Source organism: Phodopus roborovskii, unplaced genomic scaffold, assembly GCF_943737965.1.
Source record: "Phodopus roborovskii unplaced genomic scaffold, PHOROB, whole genome shotgun sequence".
Lineage (NCBI taxonomy): Eukaryota > Metazoa > Chordata > Mammalia > Rodentia > Cricetidae > Phodopus > Phodopus roborovskii.
The window spans coordinates 156,305-174,846 of NW_026126032.1; the positions used below are offsets into that span (position 1 = coordinate 156,305).

The 18,542-nt window shown below is 37.5% G+C and overlaps 1 long non-coding RNA gene across 1 annotated transcript in view; it reads left to right on the forward strand.

Annotated features, from left to right (window-relative positions):
* Positions 1-18,242, forward strand: part of LOC127218316 (uncharacterized) — a 79,678-nt gene extending 61,436 nt beyond the window's left edge. Inside the window, exon 4 of the long non-coding RNA XR_007834181.1 lies at positions 17,853-18,242. This is a non-coding gene — a long non-coding RNA (uncharacterized LOC127218316). The remainder of the gene's footprint in view (positions 1-17,852) is intronic.
* Positions 18,243-18,542: the final 300 nt, after the last annotated feature.

Genomic DNA, 18,542 nt, shown 5'->3' on the forward strand with positions numbered 1-18,542 from the left:
TATGGTCATTCCCAGGGTCCTGTGTGAAATGTTGTTAATGGGTCTGTGTTGGGACTATGGGAGTTTCAAGGGTCTAACCTCTCTATCAGTGAATCAACCTTTTTTTAATTGGGAAAAACAAAGACAAATGAAGATATAACCCCAAGGGAATTTACTTATACACATGGAAGAAGTCTTTTCGTGTATTTTCTGGGATATTTTTCCTTTTTCTTTTCTTTTATTTTTACCCAGCAAGGAGTCTAGACTGTGAAGAGAGAAATGGTCACCTCAGAAGGGGCAAGTCTTGGCATAGGAATCATGCTTGGCACAATATACGGCTTAGGCAGACCCAGGAAATTGAACTGCATGGCTGAATCCAGAAAAGGATACTTTTGATAGAGCTTCTCAAACGTGTCTATGATGGTTTTCTTGTCCCTATGTATTTCTATTGGTCAAGAAAACTCCAGCCCTCCCTGCTTCATTTCCATGTCCCTCTGTCCCACTTTTTCTTTTTAGCATATTGTACATTTTATGTTCCTGCTTGAAAGTTTAGTTAACCAATGCTGATTTGTTAGTTTTGAACAGATATAAAGATTTCTAGATACATATTTTGATCTCGGTCTTCAATTTCCCTTATGTTCATTTCAAACTGCTATGGATAAGAAATATTTTTCTGACATTTTGTTCTTTCATTTCCATTTCATATTTTCAAGACAGAGTTTCTATGTATCCCTTGGCTGTCATAGAACTTGTACTATAGATCAGACCTAATAGTTCTGGAAACTTATTTCTCTTAAACTGTTTTGATTGGATGGTCAAAATTTGGAGAACACCTTTTCATTCTATTTTTTAAATAGAAATGAAATGATTGGTTATTTATTTTCTTTACCAGGAAGAGTAAGAATTAAGGAGAACATGCAAAGTAAAATCATTTAATAACTATTTTAAACATAGAGATAGATAGCAGAATTAAAACATGTATTTCAGCTAAAATGTCCTAACACCTACTAAACTGCCCCTGTCTCTTTGAAAATTAGTCAATATAAAACAATTGCTGTATGTACTATATATTTAACATCTTCTGATTCAAGTTCTACGGAGCCCATGCTATAAACTCTACATTTTATACATTCTAAAATGTTTAAGTTAATTGAAGACATAAGGAATACCACACATATTATTAGCTATAAATTATGTTGTTTAATGCAAATACATCTTTATAGCTTATTTCCTTTAATTTTTTTACTGGAACAGATTTGATACTTACAGAAGCTGGATTTGATGCTTTTATAAGTCAGCATAACAATTGAAACATTTCCTTCTCTTAGCTATAGTATTTACTATTGTTGAAATCATCTTAAAACACTAATCTAAATGTTTTAACTTTGTACATAATTGGAAAAGTAAGCTGGGTGGTGGTGCACACATTTAATTCCTGCCCTTGAGAGAGGATAAGCAGGAGGATATCTGTGCTTTCAAGGTCAGCCTGTTCTACAGAGTGAGTTCTAAGACAGTCATGACTAATACACAAACAAACAAACAAACATACAAACATACAAACAAGAAAAACGTCAATGGTACATGATCTTTAATCCCAGCACAAAGAGGCAGGGGCAAAGGAATGTCAGAGTTTGAGGACTGCCAGAGCTTTTTACAGAGAAACCCTCTCTTGAAAAACAAATAATAATAATGATGATGATGATGTTTCTCAGCTATATGGTAGGATCTCTATCATGAAGACCTAGCTAAGATTTCATTTTAAAGGGCATGTCCTTCTTAGCCATGAAAAAAAAAATAGTTCTTGAAGCACCTGGCAATTCTGGTGGGTACCTTATTGGTGTTAATGTTATTTTCTGCCTTTATTCTCTCTTTTTTTAAAATGGATAGTATATTTTTTAAAGTGAGTCTATTGACATCCTTCACACACATAAGGACTAAGAAAAATGGGTTGAATTTTTGTTGGCCCAGCAATGCTTTGCTATGAGCTTCCACAGAATATTTTCCAAATCTTAACTGTTACTCCAGTAGAGGTCCCAGGGTGTGGAGCAAATGTTCTTAGGTTTATTAAGCTTACTTGGCCCCTTAGTAGCTGATTCCATTGGTTTTTCTAAACCACAGAGCCTGAAGAGAGTTCTGATGTTTAGATGTGATCATACATAGAAACACACATATTTGAGAACCTGGAGTAATGGTGCTACATTCACTTGATTTTTATTTTATGTTTTTTCTTATTTTACATATCAATCCCAGTTCCCTTTCCCTCCCTCCCTCACTTTCTCTCTCCCTCTCATTCCCCTCTACCACCATCCCATCCCACCCACCCCCCAACTCCACAGGGAAGGTGATTTTCCCCCCAAACCCTTTCAGTTTTGTCCCAGGCCTGTGGGCTTCAGATAACATACGTGAGTTTGGGCTTAGCCTACTGACTAAAATAGCAATAATTTGTTGGCTACCATTTGACACACTTAGTATGTTTGGAGTAGCTGCTCCTATAGGTGATCCACTGGAAGTACCCTGTCTGATCCTGATCCTACTATCAAGCTATTGGTGCCACTGTTCTGTCTACTTCATAAGTGAGGATCCTAAAGCATGGAGAAACAAAGAAATTTTCTTCAGATCACTTGTCTGCTGTAGGAACAGAATCTCAATCCAAATAGACTATTGCCATCACAGATGGGAAGTACTTTGGGTTCAAATGCAGAGTAATAAAAGTTGACTGGAGTTGGAAGTTTCACCAGTGATCTTCTCAAGTCTGTTCTAGAAAGTGCCACAGCTTTCAGATGTGGGCCTCTCTGTTGAAGTAAGCAGTTGACTTTCTCTACTTCTTATTTGACAGGTCAGTAGGAACAGTCTTAGTCACTGGTGTTTTATGAGTTTTAATTAGGCCACTGAAGTTCAGGAGGGGAATTCCTTGTTTTCAGTTTATCTAAATCACTAATAAATTTAGTCATCTAACTTCCCCATTTTTTTCTCTCAAGTTTTCATTTGAAGGTGATAGTGGAGGGGGGAAGGAGGTATGTGAGCACATGGATCCTCAAGATGCATTTTGGTGGAAAGGTAAAGTTAATGAGAATATGTATGTATTCAATGGTATATTTTACCATCTGGTTCTGAAGGCTTTTTATGCAACAGAACTAGGGAGCAGCCACTGATGTACATTACTAAAAAAAAATAAAAACAAAACAAAACAAAACAACAACAAAAACCCCTAAAAAACAAGAAAAACTTTGTTTGTACCAAGTGCTAAATTTCAGTTAATGGGAATGAAGTTTGATAGTTCCCTCTTTCTGTAAATGCTGAGGATTTGAGTTAGAAAGTAGATGGGGTCCGTCCATGAGTTTAGTGCACTTGGAATACTCTAAAAATTCTCACTGTTCTTGAACTGGGCCTGCCCCTAGAAGTATATGCTAACAGGATTTGCATTGTTTCCATCTTTTTTTCCCCCTGCTCATTCATTCATCTTTATTTTCACTCATTCAACCTTTTTCTGCAGACAGGGAGAAAAGGACAGGATAATCATCTATGGAATGGGGTAGAGGAGTAGCCATATGCTCTAAACTTCTTTTGTCCCTTTTCTCTCTGTAAACTTCTTTTGTTTGACACTTGTCATTTGGGGACAGTAGACCTTTCACAGACACCAGGTCTTTAAGCATCTCTGTCAACCAGTCTCCGTGCTTAAAATGGGAATAAAAGTCTTGTGACTATGCAGAAAACTATGCAGAAAAAAAAAGGCTGTAAGGATTGATTGACTTCCTTGCTTCATGCTAAATTATAAATATGATTTTAGAACACCTAAATTTTCAAACCATTTCTACAAAGAAGAGTGATGTTAACAATATACTCCCCTTATATACCTTGGAAAATAATTTTAAATAGACAAACTCTGATTATGACCTCAGTTAAATTTAAGGGATCTTTTTGTTCACTTGTTTAGTGGTTGGTTTATTTTTTAACCTCTTAAGTAAACTGCTATGAAAAGTGAGGAGGGATAATTTTCTCTTGGTGGGTAGAGGAAGAAATAATACTAACACCCCAGAGAAAGTGTTACTTGCATGTAACCACTCTGCAATCACAAATACTTCTGGAATACATAGTTTACTTGTAATTAAGTATTGAATTCAACCTGGATTTCACTGCCCACAGATCTTTTAAAAATACTCATTCAAATTCTTCTCAAGAATTTGAGACAGTGAAGATAAGTATGTATTTCAGTGTGAATTGTGAAGTTTGCATTCCTGGTAAGCTTATGGTCCAGTGGGAGGAATAGGTAATATAGCTCAAAGTTAAGCAAACAGATTGGTCAATGCAGGATTTCTTATTTTCCCACATTCTGTTTGGCATCCACATGCTAACAACCCCTATTGGGTTTTCTACTCCTGGAAGGTGGGTAAGTTGTAGAGCGCTATCCTTTCTTCTCCTATGCACAATTTGTCCTAATGCTAGGCAAATGGATCCACCCCTGTTCTCCTGACCCTTAGAGTTTGGATAATAAAATTTGTATCCAGTGCCAACTAGACTTTATAAGTATGTGGGAGAATTAATAGGCAAAAATACCACACTGAGAAAGGTTCATGCAGCAGTCTACAAAGTCCTTGCTCATTGCAAGTGGAAAAAAATATATTTGCGTTAGGTGTTACTAAATGTTATGACAGAACACGCAACCAACCCAGACACATAGGAAGTAGTACACGGTTAGGATGTAACTGCTTATCTAGAGCTGACTGAAATGCCTCTCTGATGTAGTGGCATTTATGCAGAGAAACCCATAGAGAGATCAGGGAAAGAAGTACAATGGACACATCAAGATGGACACTTAGGAATCTGTTTTCCATAATAAGATGCTGGAGGTATCTAGGAGCTAACTAGAGAAAAGGTGTATATGATACCTATAGCAAACCTAGAGGGGTGAACCCGTTTTGCACTTTATACAACCAAAGTTAGTAGAAATTGTAGAGAGCTTTCTTTTGATAAAATGCTAGTAAAGAAAGATGAAAAAGCTCTATGTGCATATTTCCTCCTCCCATCCCATGTATTCAGAGAGTGAGGAGCTTGGCTATTTAACAGTGGTGTGTTTTGACTGATTTATATTTAGCCATATCCCTTTTCCCTCCAGGAATTTCTTTGCTTAGGTGTTTTTCCCTCTAATTTTATTTTACATTCAGTCAATTAGTAAGGTCCTTAATTAATTAGCATATAAGAAAATTATTTTTCACACAGGCTAGAAAATTGCTAAATCCTGCTGATTTTACAACCAGAGACAAAAAGGAACCCACCTGCATAAATGTCTTACTTGTTTTGTTGTTTATAGTTTAGTTCAACTGAGCCAAATATTATCATTTCTTCTGGCTGAAACTGACTGAAAATTCACTTGTTCAGAGGAGAAATGAATACTTTTGGAACAGTTTTGGTGTCTAGGGAGAAGGGCTATGTGTGCTGCTTTTTTCCTTCCCTCACCCTGACTCAGGAACTTCCCTATGAAAACAGAGAGAGGCTGCACATGCAGCCAAGAGGTAGAGAAATCTACAGGGAGGTGGTAGGGAAGTCTCGGGGATAAATCTCTGGTTCCAAACCCAGGTGTCAGCCCTTCATTCTTCCTGGTGTCCCATACATGCTGCCCATGCCTGGGAGTGCTTATGATTGGGCATTACTTTGCTGAGTAGCTGTGGATGATGAGGAAGCAGGAATGGCCTTTAAAGGCACCATTTTGTGTGAAATCATCCTGTGTATATCTCTCCACTGGGTTCACTTACTTTCTAGAAATAGATGATTTCTTGCCTTGAAGACAACAGTGTAGTTATCAGAATTGTGTTGTGGTCAGTCCTTCTTTCAAGACCTAATCTCCTGGACCTGATCCTTGTTCTCTGCCTGAGATTTCCCCATCCTCCCATGTAAATCCCGTGTTCTGAAAGCTTGGTGTTTTTGCCTTCGAGTTGAGTCTCCTCGAAACGATTGTGTGGTGGTGACTTGGCACTGCAAAATGAGTCAGTTCCTGCAGTTTGGTTACAAGTTCTCAAAAAGTATTTCAGAATGTGGATGTGGTTAGCAGAGTCATTTTCCAGACATCTAAAAGGAAACCCACATCAACTGTAGCATGCTGGTACCATACAACACAACCAGGCCTGGTTTCTCTCAGAGCATTCCCAAGAACTGCCCTCCAACTTAGCTACCAGTTAACATATCTCAGCTGGGCATTCATGTTCTTATTTGCATGTCACTAAGTTCTGGACTTTGTTACAATAGTAATACATAATAAATTCTTTTCAAGTCTTGAAAGACTTTCAAGCTCATCATAAACATAGTATAGGCTTTAGAAAATATTTTCTGGAAATTTTTATTTACTTGTGTACCATTAATTTTGCAAAATCTGAGTTTGTTTCAACAACTCATAGAAAATAGTATTTTCTATAATAAGAAACCAGCAAGACCTTTTTCTAAAGAAGATACCCATATTGTATAGGATAAGTGCATGAAACGTATTCAGCATCATTAGTCATTAGGGAAAATGTACATGAAAACTACACTAGTGAATGGCTGAAATGTTAAATGCTAATGATCAAGCTTTCCCATTTAGAGGGACAGGAAAGCCATGTGTATGTGAATGTTCGTACCAGTTTTAATAGTTATGGTCAAGAACTAGAAAACCCCAAATGCTACTTAATGGACAAACAAATCATGATGTATATCAATGGAAACTGCTCAGTAATGGAAAAAGGTATGCCCTTAAATAAAGTGAGGGACCCTTATGAGACACTGGATGTAATGCTGTTTTCCCACATTTCTAGAAAATGCAAAAAGCTGGCAGAAAATTAATGATGACATCAATTGGAGAACAGAGTGTTAGACAAGGATGGTAAGAGGGGTCGAAAAGGGCATGTGTGATATACTGGTTAATTTCACTTTCTTATTTATGTTGATGTTTCATGGGTGATTCTGTTTTCCAGATGTCCTGCTCATGTAATTTAATTATGTATGGTTTATTGCATGTTAGTTATTTTAGAAGAATCTGAAGAAAAAAAGATCTCATGATTACACTAGATGTAGGGTTTGAAAATGTCCCTGTTTGGTAAAAATCTTAAATTTATACTCTCTTAGGGAGGGAAAACCAGATTTTTAATAGTGTTGCTATAGAAATATAGAACTTTCTAGGATTGGTGAGCATCCACAGTTCAACAGCAAATGTAGTCTGTAGCCACTCATATTTTACACCACCCTTTGTCATGTAAATGAATGTATTTTTTTCCCACAAAGTGTTCTCTCCACTCAATTGAGAGAGCAGCTGCATGCTGGCTTTAGAACATGTGGTAGGTCTCCTATGCAGCAAGGCTGAAGCTTCAGAAGCTCAGCTCAGCTTCTAAAGTGCCTACCTATGGCATTGTGTGCAAGCCTTTCTGTGGTCATGTGGCTCGGTATTATATTCTTTTGATTGAAGAATAAACAGGCTCAGAAATGCCAAGCTGTTTCCTGGATCATGAAAACCTTATGTCCCTTTTGTGAGCAAGGTCACTATTTTCTTTTGTTACTTGCTCCATATACCTTATTATTTTCCCAAGTAAAGGCAACTGCTATTGAAGGTTTTTCCCCCCTGGAAAACTGTTCCATGCCTGGTATCTGTTTGCACCTGCGCCATGTTGGTAGCATTTTTTCTCCAGGTATTTGTCACAGAAAGTGTCCTCCATTGTGTCTCTTACTTTTTTCCATTTGTGGTTTGTGGAAATTGACTTCAGAGAACTCATAATATAATTTGCCACCCAAACTTGTCATCAGCATATGTGATAAACTATGAGGGCTCTGAGTAGCCTTCAGTTCCCTGGGAGATGGAACTTAACAAACATGTTATGAGGGGTTATGAAGAGAATTCTGTGGGCAAGTAAGTTATGAAAATGAAAGGAATAACATCAAATAATTCCTACTAGGTTTCTCAGAGTTTTTATATTTGTAGGGAGATGGTACTGTGTGTGTTTCTCATTTGTAATAGAGTCAAAGAACTGCAGGGTTTTTTTTATTTCGTGTTATTTTTGTTTTTGTGACTTGTATCCTGGTGAGTAATAAGGGTGAACAAAGAATCTAAGGTTCTGTCTGGAAATGAAACTCAATCAAGGGAGTATTTTGCTTCCTTACATTTTGTCCAAATCATCTGCTACTGCTCTATCACTAATGATTCTGCTCCCTGCTGGGTTTCGTAGGGACAGCTCTAGAAGAAATGTGGTGATAGGCATGCTAGCTAGCTCTTTCCAATCTGTGTGAGATTTCCATATTAGCACTACCACTGTTAAGAAGGGAAAGGAAAACTATGACCATGTGTGGGATTCTTCTCTACTTTGTTCCCCAAACTACAGAGTTTTTGATCATCAGAGCAAGGCTTACAAGAGGGACCATGTCAGGAAATGCTTAGTAATTTCCTATGAGAATCTGAACCAGTCTTGATAACACAGTAAGGAGAACTAACATGGGGTTAGAGGCTTGAAGCCAGGAACTCAGGAGAATGCAGTGTTTTTAGTGGGAGGGAGCTGGTTATGGAAGCCAGGGCCTGATATGATTCTAGTGTGCCACTTAGTTCCACCCCAGGCCTCTCCTTTTGAAACCTGTAGTTCCATTCCTAGGGCACATTGACCAGCACATAGCACATCCACCCCTACTTCACTCCCAACCAATCCTTTCAAGGCACACCTCTCCTGACCCCTATTGTTCCTCACAGAAAGATGAACTAGATTTCTCCTGCATAATTTACCATCAATATAAACAGCAATTTTATTCCTGTTATTTCCCCTTTCGACCTAGTAATGAAGTCTGTTCCTCTGCACAGGAAGAAAGACCTTCCTTCATCTCTTGCCTTCCCCAAGTTTTAGGATTAATCTTCCCTTTTTTGTGGAATCTTAACTTCATCCTTTTCTAACTTTTTAACAGTCACTATTCTCTCTTCCCAACCTTTCAGGTTTTCTCATTTTCTGTGATGTCCCCACTGTGGAGTATTAGGGTAACTGTCTTCTCTTACCATGTTTCTGCTTATGCTGCACTGGTTGTGATCCCTCCTCACACTTCATCACTAGTATTGACCCTTTTTAGTATCCACCTTCCTATTTTATACTGCAGTATAAAAATAGACAATTTCCAATTGAAATCTCTTTCTCTCTTTCACTAATGTTTTCCTCTCATGTGATGCATAGGCCAGAGGTTAACCACAAATGTTGTCCTTGGGTGCTGTCCACCTTGCTTTAAGACAAGTGCTCTTGTGGAAATTCATCAATTAGAAGACGCTCACTAGTCAGCAAGCCAAAAGAATACACCTATCTTCATCTCTCTCCATTGCTACCACAATAGTTGAACACCATCATACACTTTGTTGCTGTTGTTTTTCAGACTTTGGTGCTGTGGATCAAATTCAATTTCTCATTCTTTTATGCCAAGTTCTTTACAGATGTAACTATGTTCCCAGCCCCACTTTTCTTAGGTTTCAACCTTAATTTTGACTCTTAAGTTTTAACTGGCTTGCTTTTATTTCTCTGTTCATTTTTACTCTAAAGAACTGGCAACTGTCCATGCACTGTGAAAAAAACCCTTTCCCTGTCAGTATAGGCTCAATCCAGTGTCTACAGCTACATTGAGGCTAGAAGAAGAATCCTGTTGTTAAGATGTGACATGGTCCTTGGTTTGTACTAAACTGCTTCTGACAAAATACACACTCTTCTGACCAGGTGTAGAACTGGGTCCATTTTCACTATGTAAGTACCAACACATTTGGCAGCTAGTACTTGATTGTAAGTGCAGACTATATACTGCTTGCTGCCTTTCTTTCATTTCTAAAGTTTATAAAACAAACCAGCATCCTCCACACTGCATTTTATGCAACACTTTTCAAATCACTGTTTAAAATCTCACTTACCTTTTCCATTTTGTCAGTGTTACACCAGAATCCACATTTTTCTTTTCTTTTTCCTCTTTGCTGAGTATTGCATATTGTAGCTAGCAGCTTTATCGAATAGGTTCTTTATGTATGTTGACATACATTTAACCTTGTATCCAGATCTTCACAGTCCATCAGTTAGCTAGTTTTTTCCCCCTCTTTTTCATTGTGGGAAGAGCCATTTGTGTAGACGTAGTTTAAGAAAAAGCAAGCAAACAAGCAAGCAAACAAACAAAAACGTACACACAGAACTCTGTCTGTTGATACAGTGTGGTTTGGTTTCTGATAGTCTTCCATGGTTGTATGACAGGCTGTAGTGAAGGATAAATCTTAATGAGGGTACTCCCTGCCTAACCCCAGGACCCTTCATTGGTGTCAAGTATATAAAGACATCCACAGGTGCTATCCTGAATGGAGATGTTTACCCATAGCATCTGAGGGTTTTCTGTGTCATATTATAAGTACCCAGACATTTTATAACTGATTGGTCTCTGATTGATTTAGATGACAAATATTTACAAAATGCTGCTGGCCCCTAAGGAATTACAAATGAGTGAGACTTGATTACTAGCTAAAAGTATCGGTCTTCTCACAGGGAGCCACATTTCTAAACAACTAATGTCAGAACTGTGTGACTTGGTTTCTGACCAGCACAGACAGAGCCATCAGAAAGCAAGCCCAAGGCATCCTTCTCATCTGTGAGGACGCCTTGAACTGGGCCTTCTCCAGGCACATACTTCTCTAGTTTGTTTGAGCTGAGTAGAACTTGTCTGGGAGGGTTCCAGAAGAACTATAAGTTCAGTACCATGAAAGTATTTGATAGCATAAAAGTTCAGCAATGCCAAAACAGAGGCGTGGTGGTTAATATTATAAATGAGACCTACAACCTATGATAGATGTCTTCAGAAAACTGCACATGACTGAGATATGAGACCAAATATAGAAAGACCAGTAATGTGTTGTGATTAAACAAAGTCCAAGTATTCATTTTTGGAGAAACTGACTGATTTGTTTATTCTATTTATAGATTCAGAAAACAATTATTTGATATCCTTATTTTCTTATCATTAATGGAGTGCAAATAATTTTACTTTTCTTTTTTTTAAAGAACAGGAATCTTTCATTGCCTTGTATGCTGCTGACATTATCTCTAGAAAATGCTGTGTATTTTCCAGAGTGGAATGAGAGGGAGAGAAGAGAGGAAGGGTGAAAATGGATTGCAGACAATTGATTTGTGGAATTTGTCTGCACAAAATAAAGTAGTCACTTAGGATAAAGCTACCCTTTTGTCCCTGATTGCATTTAGTGATCAAAATCCACTTATGTTCTTATCCAGTAATTGTTTAAAAATTGATTTTTTTTCACTCAGAGGGATTAAAGGCATGTATCTAATTGCTAAATATTACTTTCAAAAACTAGTTTGAGTCTGTCTTTATTAGCTTATTAGCTGGAAGAGGTTTCACCCTTAGAAGCATGTTTAGGATCTTGTGCCAACTCAAAACCTTCCCAAGCCTGTTCAGGCTAGAATTATTTGGCAGAGAATGTCTTTTTGAAAGTGTCCTGACTAGGAATGTCCCTGAAAATATTCACCTCAAACTTTAAGTTGACTTGGAGAACAATTTACTAAACAGAGATGTGAGGGTCAAGTGACCATCAGCTGGTATAAATGTTTTTGGTCCATGTAGTCACAGGACCTCAGGTATGCAAGAGTTAGACAGGCTGACACCACGTGCCTGGTTGTGGTGATAGCCTAATTCAAGTGCTCTAACAGAATGCAGAAGGAATCTAAGTTCCCAGGAATGTACTTTAATTAGACACCTGTATTTAAAAGGCTGTTTTCTCCTCCAGAATAATTTAACCCCGTGGCACACTGTGTATATGAACTCATTATTTTTCTGGTCTATACTTAGTGTTACTTTTATGTTCTTTACCATTTGAGAGACACAATGTATTTTTTTTTATTTTGTATAACCAAGTACATTTAAATGAAAACAAACATTTATAGACAATATTTGGGAATTTGGGCATCGTTCTTTCCAATCTACTTCCCGCTGGTAAGGGATGCTGTCATGGGGGATTCTAAGAAGATGCAAAAATCCTGGCGGTAGTCTGTAAGGCTGTTTTGTCCAGCACAATGTATTTTTTAACAGCTTTATTGAAGTGTGGGAAACAAAGAACAGCACATACTTCATGTGGGCACTTTGAGTGTGGATATATGTAAACACCTGTGGTGTGATGACACTAATTACCCATAATCAAGGTAATCACAGGCCCAGTGCTTCCCAAAGTTTGTTTCTCTCCCTCTCCCTCTTTGTCTCCCCATTAGGTTTATGCTTATTTTTTCCTTTTTATGAATTATTTTTTCTTAGTTTACATATCAATCCCAGTTCTCTCTCCCTCCCATCCTCTCCCCACCCTCTCCATCCTATTCCCCATCCATTTCCCAGGGAGAGTGAGGCCTTCCAGAAGAGGTCATCAAAATCTGTCAAGTCATCTCGAGTAGAGACTAGGCCCTCCCTTGTGCCTCTAGGCTAAGGGAGTATCCCTCCATGGGGAATGTGTTCCCAAAGTCCTTTCATGCACCAGGGATACACCCTGGTTCCACTGTCATTGGTCCCTTAGACTGGCCAGGCCTTCTAACTGAGACCCCTGTTAAGAGGGTCTGGATCGGTCCTATGCTGGTTTCCCAGCTAACAGTCTGGGGACCATGAGCTCCCCTTTCTTCAGGTCAGCTGTCTGTGTGGTATTCTGTGCCTTGGTCTTGACCCATTTGCTCACTTTCCCCTCTCTGCAACCGGGTTTTAGCTGTGTGTTGCTGTGGATGTTTGCTTCTGTTTCCATCAGCTACTAGATGAAGGCTCTAGGATGGCAGTATATGCCTATTTTTTTTAAAAGAATATTTAACATAAAGACCACTTAGTAGGAAACATTTTTATTCACTTTAAATGAATGGTAGTGTTGTTAAAGTCATGGACTGGCTTGTGCTATTTCAGATCCGTAAATGTGTTTGCAACAAAAGTTGACTGCATCCTTAAGTTAATGGAAAGCTGCTATCACATACATTAAAGGTGACCTGGTGGACAAAACTACTGGGATTAGAAAAATCACAGAACTAAAATGTGTTTAGAAGCTTTTTAAAAAGAAAGATATTTTAAGTTTTAGAAAGTCTTTTGAACACTTTCAAAACCTCCTTATGCCAGTGCTGTTCAAGTAGCTGTTTCTTCTTACCTCTCATATAGTCTTTAGGATCAAAATTTGTCTCCAGAGCTATCATTTCTAAAGTTATAGATACCTTTTGAAGATGACATAGAATTGCCTGAGGAGAAAAAAATCTTCAGAAGAGGTAGGTTGGTTCTTGTCTTCAGTTGAATGACCTTCCAAGTGGCAGCATTTCTTTCATTTCTAGGGAAAGTTTGATGCAAGTGTAGTTCTCTATCTGGTAACGTCACTTTCAGTATCAGTAAGTTTCTTTGTGGTTCATCCTGTAGAGTGCACCTGTTTTAACTGTGGAGGCTGTGCTCTTTATATTCTGGGGTAAATTTGCAAGTAATAGGGTCAATCCCAGTTCAAAGCAGCCTTTCTAGCAGTAGATAGACTTTGCTTTTAATGAGCCTTTGCTTCATTTTAAGCTCTTCCCACCACATGTTAATTAATGGTCATCAGCCAAAGGGGAGTTAATTGTTTGTGTTTTGTTCCTGTGTGGTATAAATTGGACTCAGGCAGTGGATCCTGTGCTTATAGTTATTTCTCATACAGGGACTTATTTATTTACTAGGTAATAAATTATGTAACTTGAGTTTTGTAGTCTAATACTGTTTCTTCTCTTTGAATTTATTTGTAAACTTTGAAAATGTGCTGTTACTCAAAATTTCCTATCAAGGTGTTCCCTGTTGCATTGGTTTGTGATTGGGTACTAATGGAGTAACCTTTAATAAAATTTATTTATATTTGTTCATCATACATTGCCTATGTAAATAAAAAGAAAAGAATATATTAATATTAGTTATTTAAATACAATTAATTTGGAGGATAAGTAGAGTAGCATTTTGGGAATCTAAAGATGGACTAATATTCACTTCATATTTACTTATTTATTTGTAATGTTCCTGTTAAATACCCAGTTTTAAGGTACCATTGCAGTTCTGTTTTTTTTTTCCCTCCCTGAAGAAATTTTGCCATCTTTGATATTTTAGTCACAATAGGATTAATTATTCTGAATAATTTTGTTGTTAGATAATTTCATGTGTGCATATAATTCATTTTGATTAAATACACCTCCATGGCCTCCCCTCCAATTTTTCCCTTTAATGGAAAATAGATTCTTTTCTCATACAATATATTCTGATTTCAGCTACTCCTTCCTCTCCTCCCCACCTCCCTTCCCAACCAAATCAATTCAGGCTTCTAAAAAACAATGGTAAAACATGACAAAATTAAACAAAAACCATCACAAGATTGGACAAGGCAAAGCAACAGAACTGAAGGCAAAAGAATCAGAGACCTGCTTATTTACACACTCAGGAGTTTCCTTAATAACAACTAAGCTCAAAGCTAGAATATGTATGCAGAGCATCTGGTGTAGACCCGGGTAGGCCCTGTGCTTGCTGCTTTAGTCTCTGAGTTTATATGAGCTTTGCTCAGTTGATTTAGAACTCTTTGTTCTCCTTATGTCCTCTCTTCTTTTTACACTCTTTCTTCCTCATTTCCTAGGGTTCCATAAGCAATGACAGGTGTGTGCTCAAGTCTTTCTCCCTGTGCAATGTTGTAATGTCTGGCTGTTGGGCTCTGTACTTGTTTCTGTGTGCTGCAGAAGGAAGCTTCTATGATGACGGCTGAATAAAGCCTGAGTATAGCAGAATATCATTCCGAGTCATTTTATCAGGTTTTGTTGGTTTGTTTGTTTGAAGATTAGTAATAATTGGCTTTTACTCTAGGTCTCTGGGCTATGTCTCTTGCTTTTGGTCACTCAAGCACTGTTAAGTTTGGGTTCCACCTGATGGAGTGGGCCTTAAATCATATTAGACATTTGTGCTGCTCCCACAATCATTGTGGTAACATTGCCCTAGTGTATATTTTGCAGGCAAGACAGATTGTAGATGAAAGGTTTTCTAGTTGGGTTAGTTTTTACATTTTTCCTTTGGTAACCTACAGAGTGCCCCTAGAATATGGGGTTGATGGTTCTGTTTAGGCATCAGCTTGACTTGTGCATCCTCAATAAGTTATATGTGTATTGTCTTCAGCAATGGGGCCTTGCTCTTTGTTTGTAGAGAGTAGCTTATTCTTTGTAACAGCTTGTGTTATTTGGGTACTCCTGTCGGGACCCTTTGACCAACAACTCAGTTGGATTTAACCCAGTCCCTGTTCTGGAAACTTCCTTTGGTGATGAGATGGCCAGCTGGGAACTCTGTCTCCCCATTATTTGATCCTTCATTCGAATCAACTTCATATGTTTCCACTGCACTAGGTAAAATCCCTCAATTCTATCTCCCTGTATTCCCTCCTTAACCCTACCTCCTCCTTCACCTAATTCTCCCTGCCATTCTTATTCCCCCAGACCACCCATAAAATATATTCTATACTCTTTTTTCCCCTTCCCATGGAGATCAATAATTGCCACCTCCCTAGTCCCTTCTTCCATATCTGACCTTTCTGGGTCTACAGAGTGTAGCTAAAATGTACTAGGATTTATAAATGATCCTCTGTTTAACATTGGCATTGGAACTAACCAAATTCAACCCTTGCCTCACTCTGGAAGGTTTTTCTATAAAGGATGATTAGGAATAGTTGTAGTATGTTATGAGATGTGCTTGTCTGCTATGTAAATGCTTTATTTTACAGTGAGGGTAAGAGTTGGCCAAAACTGAGAAAATGTTTTTTTCCCCTCATCTCATTATGCATACTCCTTTGTAGAGAACAGTAAGATATAACTAACAGATAAAGTTAGTTAATAATTATTGAAAGGGGGTAAAACAAGCAATCAAACAAACCTACTCCCCTTATCAATCTCCCAAACAGAGCCAAGCACACTGTGGCTCTCAGGAAGCTGCTCTCAGAAGTTTTCTTAATACTAACAATATTGTAATGAGCCACTTTTCTTGCTTGTGCATGTATTTGATTATCATTCTATGGTCCAGCTGCATGCCCATTGAACTTGTACTATTTGAAAATTGTAAGCTTTTGAGAGCTCTTCCTGATGATAAACACTCAGAAATATAAGTGAATTCTGCAGAATTTTAAAATCATCAAAAAGGCAGGACTCTTAAGGTGTAAAGTGTTTCAAGCAAGTCACATAGTTCTTTATATTTCAAAATGATCCTAAATGTAGAAAACCATGATTGCCGGTGGCAGTCAAATACAGAGATAGAGTGAGTGCCTTGATTTCTTCGACATTTGCCTCTTTAATTCCCCCATTGCCCTTTACTCTCCTATATATATATATATATATATATATATATATATATATCTATATATATATATATATATATCCTTTTTCCAAGATGTATGACTATCAGGTCCCCAGCTGTCTTAAAAACAATACTATTATTTTCAACTATGTAATCTATGAAATAACTGCATATCTGCTGGATTCTTTTCTTGTTTTTCCATACCTTTATTGTCATCTCTAATTCTTAATTTCAAGTGTCAGGGCCCTTTGTTCAATGTTGTATCTTTATACAGAAATGTGTCCTAGTAAGTATTTGCAAATATTTGTACAAAGATAAATGAGTGACTCGATCAACAAGGAACTTACCTAGCTAGTAATTTACACCTGTATTGTTAAAGGGGACAGCTTGGAACTGACAAACGCTTGAGGTCCTACTATGAATACTTTTGTACAGGTTACTTATTAATAACTTTATAAGTGAATCTAGAGGTAGTTAAGAGCTGTATATATTCACGACTTAAGCAAAATGTGTAACTGAAAACTCTTGGTTTATTAATTTCTATAATTGACTTTTCTTCCACAGAGTGTTGCCTAAGAAGGCCATAAATGTCTTGCTCTCAGAAGGATTAAGGTGCTCTCAGTGGCTCAGTAGCCAGTGTAGATCCTGTCTTTGTTAATCAGCAGCTACATCTGGCTACTGGGTCTCTGGTGGCATCATCTGGCTTCAGTTATGATACCCATAGCAAGATTATTGAAATGATAGCAGTTTTCAGATATACTCTTCCATTATTCATTGTGTTCGGGAAATCATCCAGAGTTTCATGAATGATGAGGTCTCTGAAAAGGATATTTGAGACATTGTTTGGTTTTCCTCCATATCCCTCTCTTTCTCCCATGAAGATACCCTTTTATATCTATGTGTCATATACCTAACTTGATACCCATTCCCTTCCCTATCTGTGCTTCCATACATCTCTTGACCCTTAAAGGGCATTTTAAAATAACCATGTTGACTGATACCCAATAGAATTATTTGGAGAAATTTCACCTTACAGGTAAATGACAGCAATTGTGACTTCTGTTTTCTTTTCTCTTTGGTAAATAAAAAGCATAATAATTTTGACATCTTGATTAAAACAGTTATTTACATGGATGATTTGCAGGCTGAACATCCAGGTTTGGGGCATGAACCTGGCATACAATGTAGATTTCTGTGTTTATTAGGCAACAGCTACATTGTCTGCTGGGTTTCAGGCTACCTGGAAGCAATTCTTCATTGGCCACCCTGTCAGTGTTTTATCTCTAATATTTCTGAGTCACTTTTCTAGGAGCCACAATGAGTGTGACTTGTCACATTGGAAAGAATCTCCGCAAAGTTGATCACCTTAGCAATTGATGGTGTCATTGTGATTTCATCCAAAACAATTTCCCATGCCTGCTGTGTCAACTGTAGAAACAAAGATAAGATTGATCATGTTATAATGAAATACGTTCTATTTGTTATTGCTGACAGGAAGTAAAGCACCATAGTGCACTGCTCCCCTACCTCACTATTCCTCCTCATTTTGGTTTCTCTTCCATCTGCAGGAGCCTGGTTTATTTCTGTTCTCCCTTCATGATTATCCCCAAACTTTATGAAGGATTATTCTATTTCACTACATAATTATTTTCCCGAAAATTCACCCTTGATTTATTGACTGTCCGCTGCTTGCTGATGAGTCTTTCTGAAAGCAGAAGAGCAGCTGTGTGATAGAAGTGGCAAGCAACTTAGACATGGAGCTTCAGCATGGCTATCCACTGTGAGGAAGAAGAGAATGGAAATTGCTTCCATGAAACACAAGTTTTACAATGTAATTTATTTCTCTATTCTTCTAATAAAGAAATTAAACTTATGAATTTTTTTTAAAGTAACAATTCTGGCTAAAATTCTCAGTAGAGGCATAGAAGTTATTATGGGAAATTTGTTGATTGTTTATACTATTTTATGTTAATATAACTTGAATAAATCCTCAAAGGAATTCAGATGATGTAAAGATTAATGTATATGTAATTAAATAATCACTAACGATGGTAATATAATGTGTTTTTGTTACCTCATGCTGAATTCAATGAAAATAAAGCTTATGGCTTAGAATTTTTAAAGGACTGTATTGTCTGTTCTGTATGAGTTTTGGTTTCTTACCTATCAGTTCATTCCAGTCCCAATTTTGTGCTCAAGCCATGGGTCCTATATAAAAGGCCCTTATAGTTCAGATATTTGATAATATTTTAAGTGTA